Below are 9564 nucleotides of genomic sequence, written 5' to 3'. Positions count from 1 at the left end.
AGCAAGAACATGTTAAAAAAAAAAGTCTAGAAGAACTCTATAGGATTTTAGCTTTCTGGGACCAGGGTACTTCTGGGGTACTTCCTGTTTGGAGGGGATGATCAGTCCAGTTCTCTCTATGTACTGTCTATGGTTTGACTGAAGTTGGCTTCTACCCTTTAAGCCAGGGGTGTCAAATCCGGCCCGCTAGATGGTTTAATCCAGCCCAGTCATGAAGACAAAAAAAATATACTGATGTTGAAGAAAAAAGAAAGTTTCTACCCCATTCCTGTGGCAAGTTATGGTTCTGTAAAGAAATGACTGCAATGCACAATTCTGCCACCGGGGTGAGCAAAGGAAAAACAGCCAACGCAGGATTTTGTTTTTTGACATTTCTTTGTTTTTTGCCCACTTGAATGACATTTTGAAATATGTTGTTACACAGGATTTGAATCCTGATATTGACGACCTGTTGAAGGCCAAACGATGCCGAGATTCAGGAGAGTCAGGAAGCTCACCATTTCACCTATTAGGGAAACACTATGACATGTCAAAGGTCACAGAAAACCAGCTGGAGAAAAATGTCTCTCCTCAACAAAGGTGTTCAACGCTGTAGTCCTTCTTTTGTTTTTTGTATCCCCGCAAGCTGCTCCCACTGTTTGTACTTGTGTTTCTGTCCTCTCAGCAGCCAGCTTGTTGATGCATGCTGGGTAGGTTCTCAGACACCCCTTCCTCAGGTCACCGCTTTGTTTGTCCTCTTTTCCTCCCTCCTTCCTCACTGCCTCTCCTCCTCGCCTGAGCGGTTCCTCTAATTTGGTATCTAATTTTTTTTTCTGTACCTCATCTCGTCTCCCTTCAGTAATGTGGAAGTAAAGCGCGGACCCTCCCATGGGCTGAGTTTGTATTTGCTCTGAGTATGTGTAATAATGAGCGTGTGTGCATGTGTGCACGTGTGTGCGAGCGAGCCTTTGCATGTAAATCCCCTAAAGTACCCGAGGTTTTTAGTTGTGCGGGTCCTCTTCAAAATGATGATTTAACACCGGAGGCCTTTGGGAAAACAAGTCCTACATAAGAATCACCAGTCAAATGGTAACAAAGAAGCAAAAAAGGGATTTTTTTCATGAGAACAAAACACAAATACAGTGTGACCACCAGTTAACAAACTTCAGTCTTAATTTAACCTTTCTTAAACTGGACCTCTCTTATAGGTGAGGATGAGTTGGAACCTGAACAGCCAGAAAAAGTAAACATCAAGACCCAGACATAATCATTAAAGCTTTATTCAGTTGTTTCGTGATCCTGTTTGTGCACTGGCCATCTTCCAACTGAAATAGAGGTGGTTTGATCCCCTCCACCTTTCATTTAGTAAAAAAATTCCAAACCTTGTCAAGCGCTTCAACCTGTGGGCTCGTGTGTATGTGATTACAGAGGTGTGTGTGGGTGTGCGCATAATTAACAAATGTGTGGGAATGAGGAAAAAAAATACATAAAATTCTTTGTAGAACCAACAAGACAAAGTTCAAAGGCAACATATTAGCATGAATCATTGCATTTTCAATGTATTTTAAGCCTTTTTGGCTCCCAAGCTGAGGAGTTAAAGGTAAAAGGGAAAACCTTTGAAATCCTCACCATTTGTTCAATGCTGTTATTGTATGACTGCATAGACATGGAGGCGAAGCTTACTGTTAATGGAGACATTTAGGAAGGCAGCAGACACACACAAATACACTGATCAAAAAGGTTTAAGCAATGAAGTACAGTGAGGGGCCGAGGGAATAGAGAAAGAGGATGTGAGTGGAGCTGAATACAAACCCTAATCAATATGCTATATAGGAAGAGCTTGAGCCAGCGATGGAGCACAGACAGGAGAGCAGGAAAGTGGGTCAAACTGTGGAGAGCCCTTAATTCGGAGGACAAAAAAAAAGGAGAAAAAGATGGACGCAGCATTGGGGTCAACTGAGAGACGAAAGAACACAGATGAAGGAGGAGAAAACCTCTGACCTCTACCCATCCTTCAGCCTGCAGGACCTGAGCAGCTCAGGCCAGGGCAGGGGTGAGGCCTTTTGGGAGGTTTGGAAAGGGAGGAAGTGATATTGATGGGCCGGAAAGATTAGGGGAAGGGGGATGGGGTGCTGAAGAGGTGGAGGTGGAGAGAAGCATTAAAGGACAGTAAAAAGTCCTTTTTTGTCTTTTTAAAATAAAGTGCATTGAACTTTTACAAGCAAATATTAGGCGATTCATTTTAACAACAATTTGATTTACATCACAATTTGTGGTTGCTGATATGATTCATAATCGATGTTTAGTTCATTTTGAATGATCAGATTCACTGACTATGATTAATCCAGAACACCTTTAGCCAAAAATTTGAAAATCTGAACAGTGCAGGTGAAGTGTTCCAGATTCCTTGTATTTCTTACAAGATAATCAAGTGTAAATTAATTATATGTACAAGCAAGAATTATTGGCAAATCCATTCACATCTTAGTTTTAAAATGTTGTTGTTTTTCCACATCAAAATAATACAAACTAAACATTACATCACACTTTATGATCACACGTCTTTTGCTAAATTTAAAGTGTTTACTTGCATTGGAGTGCAATGATATTTGTTTATAATTTGCTGCCATTACTTGTATGTTGTTTGCTGTTATAATGTTTTTATGTTAATTGTAAAATAAACCCACCATGCTTCAATCCAAACGATATTTTCCACTATCAATATAATCAATTTATTTCAATGGTGATGCGCAGCTTGGATGACAAATTGATCTAATTGCATTGCAGGAGTAGAAATTGATTCACTGAATAATCATTACATCCCGATTAAATTCAATTAAGTTGATAAAACTACAGTTTATTTTTTGCGTTCTTTGTTTTTTTCTATTTTCTGCCAGTCTGTAAGAAGGCTTCAGTTATTGTCATTCAGTTATTTGTCAATAACACTTTTTAGTTAAAAGATCTGTCAAAGTGAAGGCCCAGATCTGGCCTACGTTATTAATGTTATTAATGGCCCGATGTTGTCTTGGACTTATTACTAACTTGTATTTTTTTGACAAAATATATTTTCACATAGGAAAATACTAAAACGTTATTGAAGGTTTAAGTTGATTTATTCTAGAATAAAATTTGCCTTTTTATTTTTCATACAATAAAAAGTTGCATTTTAAAATGTTAAAATGTTAGTTTCAGTGTGTTCAATAAATTTTTATCTTGTTCGTCCCGCGACCTAAGGGGAGTTTTGGATTTTTGCCCCCTGTGTGATTGAGTTTGACACCCCTGACTTTAAAGAAAAGAGACAGCAATTCTTGGATGTATCCATTAGGATCCTATAAATTCAAAATCAACATAGTTTATGTCATATGTATTTTATATTTGTTCAAAAGTGAAAAAACACTAACAAATTCCTGTATCTTTCTGTTTTTTATAAAGTAAGCACATTTCATAAAAATGTGGCATATGTTAAAGACAAACCAGAATATTAATTCTGCATTGAAAATAAGCTTTGTTTAACTTCAGATGCATTTGATTGCAGTGTTTATTTGATTATACATGCAGGTTATTTCACTGCAAAAATATTATTTGCACAAATAACCCACTCTGAGACTAAAACTGTATAAATGTGGTAAATCTAGATTCAGAATTTGTATAACAAAGTGCTCAATAAACTTAAACTTTTCCACAAAAAAACAGAATTATGTCTAAAAAAATGTACAATTGATTTAAATATTCAAAAATTAAATTGTTTTTTATCCCCACCGATTATTTAATGCGCCTTGAACTCTGTGCACGATGATATTTAACTGACAACCTTTAAGCTTCGGGATTTTGGGTTATGCCTCCAGCAGTTCGCCTCAAGCGGAGATGAGAAACAAACTACAGATGTCTGCAGAGCCATTCCTTCTTTTCTTTATCATGTAGACGTTCATCTTATTTCAAGAGGCAGAGCTTCAGGCGGCTTTCGAGACTTTTCTGTGCAGCACCCCTGCAGCTAAAAAAATACTTCATACAATTTACACTTGTGCAACAGCACCTGCCAACAGCTGTAAATAAACCCATTTCAGTAAAGCTCTTCAGTTCTGGCAGCTGTTATACACTTGGATATATTTGATAAGTGTGAATTCAGGTTTATTGCATTTCATTTACAACTAAAGTGTAATACAATATTTATCCAGTAATGATTGCACTTGCATTACATGCATAAAAAGTGAAATGTGAAAGCAAAACTCCAAGAGACAGAAATTGTAATGTAAAAACGGGATATTTATTTAAAAAATTCAAAGAAAATGCGAGACACATGTATTAGATTGTCACCTATACATGTAGCCGTAGTACACATTTAGGCTTATGTTAACATCATCAAATTTTCATTCACAAGAAAAATGTTAATTTCACAGAATGACTAAGTTCTGCAGAGTCAATGTGCAATTATAAGGCAATGAATAGTTAAAGTGATGCAATAAAGGGAGAAAAGACCTGATAGTACAACAGAAGCTTTGATTTTTTTTTACACAGTGTATGCAACAGGAACCAAATGTCTTTCAAAGAAATACCTCTGCAGCCTGCATTTAAAACAGGTATCTCTAATGGCCTCAATTAAAAAAAAAGCACCACTTTAAAGTAATTATGCAATGCAGTTCCCTCACAGTCTATGTCATTATACAGATTCCTGTTGTGATCTGTGCGTTTTTAATCATTTTTAGAAGAGCTGTTTTTGACTCTAAAAAGGAAAAGATTCTGATGATCAAAATGCATCTCTAATAATCCAAAGTTGTTTTATGTTTCTGCAATTAAATGACACTGTAGACAGCTTGTAGGATCTCCAACATGTCAAAATATCACTCTGATGTGTAAAAACTTTCCTTCAGTGGGAAAGAAAGAATTCAGTAGGTCAGATGTTTTAAGTTACACCATCTCATATTGAGTCAAGTAGAAATAACCACAGTTAGTTTTAGCACAATCTATAGTTGAGGATTTTGTGCTGCCACCTGCTGTTTTTTTTCTTTTTTACCACAACAACACATAAGTATGAAGTGTACATCAATCCCAGTGTGTGTCTGTATCATAAAATAATAACTGGAGAATAAGTAAGTTAATAGAAAGGTGGAACTCTGCAAGAAAAGGCAACACAACGATCGGATGGTTGCACCAACTGAATGTTGCCTGTTCTCTTTGACGTTAGGCTCTAACACCTTCAACTAGAATGCACCACAAAGCAGAACCGAGAATTCTGGTAAACAGACTACTTCCTTTCTGTTAAGGCTGTGTGGAGTGCAAGCGGTCATGAGAGTCATACCAATCACTGGGAAAAATTCTTTCTAAACCCATGATGCACCGTATCCATGATGATGACCCCTGCAGACGAAATCTTTTTTTTTTTTTTTAGGTAATTTTTTAGTTGTAATTTAATCTTTTATTGTGCCACAATGTCATGAATTTAAATGAAAATACTTCAAAATGAGGCTTTTTACAGCACTCAGGTTAAAAAATCGATTAATTACATAAATTAATTACAGGCCACAATTAATTAATTGCACAAAAAATTAATTGTATGACAGCACTATTCATTCTTATTAATCATTATGCTCATACTCATTAGCATGATCAAAAAATTCCCTTAAAAGTCATTGTGTACAACTTGGTTCATGTTTATTCCCTGTAGTGCACTATCATTCCACAGGGGGCAGTAGAAGGATTTTTCCTACTTATTTCAAAATGGCTGCTTCCATAAAATCTCAAGAACACTTTTGGCAGGAAAAGGTTTTGCTAATTGTTAAAAAATGTATGGCGAAAGTAACTCATCTATTGTTATCCATTATTAAAGGACTACTTGCTTCATTGAACAAATTCTTTATATTATAATACAGTTGCACCATGTTAAAAATGTGGGGATCACATTTAAAACAGTGTGTAACTAAGGCTCTTTTTCCCTGAAAACTCATGTCATTATTTTGCTTCTTAAACTTATATTGTCGTCAGCAAAACTCATCTTACTAGAAAAATGATATTACTTTTTTTGTAGATTTTATAAAAATGGTTTAAAAAAAATCTTAATTAAAAAAATAAAAAATTCTGTCAGTTGTTTAATATTTGGGGCTTTACAGGATTAAAACAACAAAAAATATGCTTTCACATATTACTAAAGACACACTGGGAAGTGGGTGTAGCAAAAGCAGCTCGCAGTTTGTTGGACATTTAAGCGATGCAACAGGAAATTGTTTGATTCAGAGAGAAATGAAGATCTCTAATTGAGATGTTATCGTTAATGAAACAGACTTTGAATGGAAACAGAAAGAAGATGCGTCCTCAAAGAACCAAGTCACCATGAACATAACTGAGAACTGGGGATTTCTCTGTTGACGACTCTCCTAAAAGAGGGAGCACAAAGACAAGAGAGGTATGGATATGATTAGTATGCTGACGTGATCGTTATGCTAATGTGTACTACTTTTAAAGAAGCACTGTAGAACACTAGTGTAAAAAAAATAGGAGAATGTTGCTAACTTGGAATATCAGTCACTCCTGAAAAATTCGACCTGGGACAGAAAGGTCATAGGGTCAAGATGGGTGTTTAAAGTGATGAACAGGTGAAGGGATACAAGTGTAGACTTGTTGCTAAAGCTGACTCAGTAGTTGTATGTTATGACTTCAATGAAGCATTTTTACCAATGGAGCAATTCAGATCAATCAATAAAATCTTTTTCCACACAGAACAATCTCCGTGTACACCAGATGGATGTCATCAGGACCAAGAAATCTTTATGGACCAACCAGAGGAATATTTCAAACCATATAAAGTGGAAAAAATCCAATTATGGATTGTAACAGTCAAATATTTTAGTGTTTGTTAGATATTCACAGGATAAACTTGCTGTTAATGTGGATGGCCAAGTCTTGATCAACTGAAAGCATGATCAAGCTAAAAATGACTCAAGAATCAACGTAGAACTCTTACTTTGCTGTTCAAGAAGGTAAAGAACGGTCTCCCTTTTCACAAAAAGGCAGAATGTTGAAGCAATCCTCTGGAAATATTAGATGGATGATACAAATTCTCTTACAACTCCTGCCGGTGCCAATGTCAAGTTGATTAAGTATGATGGGGTTCTGAGAACTCAAGTACCTATCAGTCCATGGTAAAATGTTTGCTGAGGTTCATTAATCACACCACCAGACATACCCTGAGAAGTATTCACAGTCCTGCGTCAAAGGTCAGTGCAAATTCAAACACCACACATCTGACTGCTGTGAATATTTTTCTCAAGTATAAAATATCAGAACCTAGAAATTTGGTTGACTCCCACGATGGTGATGGGGCTGGAGATCAGGAATACCTACGCCCAATACTGGCAACGTTTTCTTACTGATCAGAGGAGTAGCAAGCTGGCTCAGCAGAAAAACAGGCTACAGTTGCACTTTCATCTGCTGAAGTGGAATACAATGTTGAACTTTTTCCACCAGCTCTAGAAGGCAGCTTGCTGATAAGACCAGTGATTGGTTTTGGAATGGAGGCAACACCTAAAGTGATACTGGAGAACAAGTAAGAAGCCATTGCAATCGCAAAGAATCCAGTGATCCCTTTGAAAACAAAACTCAGAGACATTTGCTATTATTACATCTGGGAATGTGTGCAGAATGATCAAATAAAACTCCAATTATATCTAAAAGATTGCACAAAGACAGATGTCTTCTTTGAGTCACCAACAAGACGTGTTTATTAACTAAAGACGAGAAACTGAAGAGTGTCAAAAAAGGAATTCAATGTCCTTTCTCTACTGTCTATGTCTAGACCATAGACATAGACTTAGAACATGAGAAGTGAACACATAAACATATTTTTGGCACACATGGAAAGCAAACTGGATTTATCCCAATGTGAATATTTTGTTAGGAAAATTGGTGACTTGGAAAATAATCACCCAATTTTATCAAGTTAAAAGCTTATCTTGACATGATTTGTAATGCAAAGCATGATTTTTGGTACTATATTATAGAGCTTAGACGATTAATGCAACTCTAAAATGAAGTGGTAGTGTTGGGAAAAATGTAATTTGACAATGAGTGTTGAAAATAGACAAAATGCTGCCATCTGTTGTATTTCTCTAGCTCCTGTTCTCTGATGCACAGAATAAAAACCTGACTGTCTGTTCACTGGTGCTTCATGTGGTTTGGTCTGCTTTCACTTTGCAGACTCGAGCAAACCCAAGCACCAGGTAACGTCACATATTTATGACAGCGTTTTGTTAAGATGTGGGTCTCCCATTTTGGTGGTAAATGTATGCTGTACTTCAAAGAAACTTTCAGATGTTACACACAATATAACACCTGATACTTAATATATCTTTTAATAGTATTGTTTTTGCAAATCGGGTTATTACACGCTAGAATAGTCAAGGTAAAATAAGGTCATCTCCCATGTCCGGACTTGAACATTCCTTTATTTTGGTTATGGGAATAAATTCATCTTGATGTGGCAGTGTGTCATGAAAGATATGAAACTGCTTGCAATAGAATTGCATGGTAGGTGTGTCTGTAGATATCTTTACTGTTACAGGTCATGTTTAGTGACCCCGTTTTAACCCTTTAGATTGTTGCAGGTTTATCCTTCACAAGTTGGAATTTGTTTATTTCAAGCAATACAAACCGTAAAATACCTATACCTCTACCTATATCTATACCTATGCCTAGACTTACACCAACACTGATACCTATACCTATAGCAATATCTATACCTATGCCTAGACCTACATCTACAACGATACCTATACCTTTACCAGGGGTCTATAACCTGGGGCTCCAGAGCCACGTGAGGCTATTTTATCTCTTCATAGTGGCTCTTTGGCCAAACATAAAATCAGTCAAGAAGACTGCTGACCCAACCATGTCTGTCAAACCAAAACTTCCTAAAGAAAACAAATAAACAAAGCCCGCAAGCTAAGGTCCAACCCCAAACTAAAATAACAAAACCCAGCAGTATAAGACTGCTGAGGACAAAGACGGGAAAACAAGCAAAAAAAAGAAAAAGAAAATAGCAATTTTTCAAAGTAAGGATTACTTTATTAGCATTTATTTAATTCAGATTAGTTGAATTTATAAATTGATGGCTGAGGTGCACATAGATGATAAACTATGTAAGTTGTCACATCCTTGTTGACCTGACACCAGCTCCAGATTGCACAGATTTTATATGCAAAGCAAAACTTTGGTAAAAAGTTTTTTTCTTTTAAAAAAAGCACATATGATCTTAAACTGCACAACATTGGTTACTGGTATCTGGGCATCACTGAGATCATTCTGTTTGGCACATAACATCCTTTATTTTTGAAAAATAAGTAAAAAAAAAAAGAAATCACATTTTGAGAGATACTAAATTCTTCTCATATTTTTGTTTTTGTCTTTGCCAAAAATTGAGTTACCAGTTATTAATTTTGATTATTAAAAAAAAGAAAGTTATATATGTAAATCCAAATTTCTTAAAGGTTGAAATAAGATTATACAGTTCCCTCTAGGTTTTGATCAGTAGAAAATGAGCCCAAAGGCTCTTTTACTGTTAAAGGTTGCTGACCCCTGACCTCTACCCCTACCTAC

Source organism: Oryzias melastigma, linkage group LG7 (genome assembly GCF_002922805.2).
Source record: "Oryzias melastigma strain HK-1 linkage group LG7, ASM292280v2, whole genome shotgun sequence".
Classification (NCBI taxonomy): Eukaryota; Metazoa; Chordata; class Actinopteri; order Beloniformes; family Adrianichthyidae; genus Oryzias; species Oryzias melastigma.
This window is presented reverse-complemented; position numbering follows the sequence as displayed.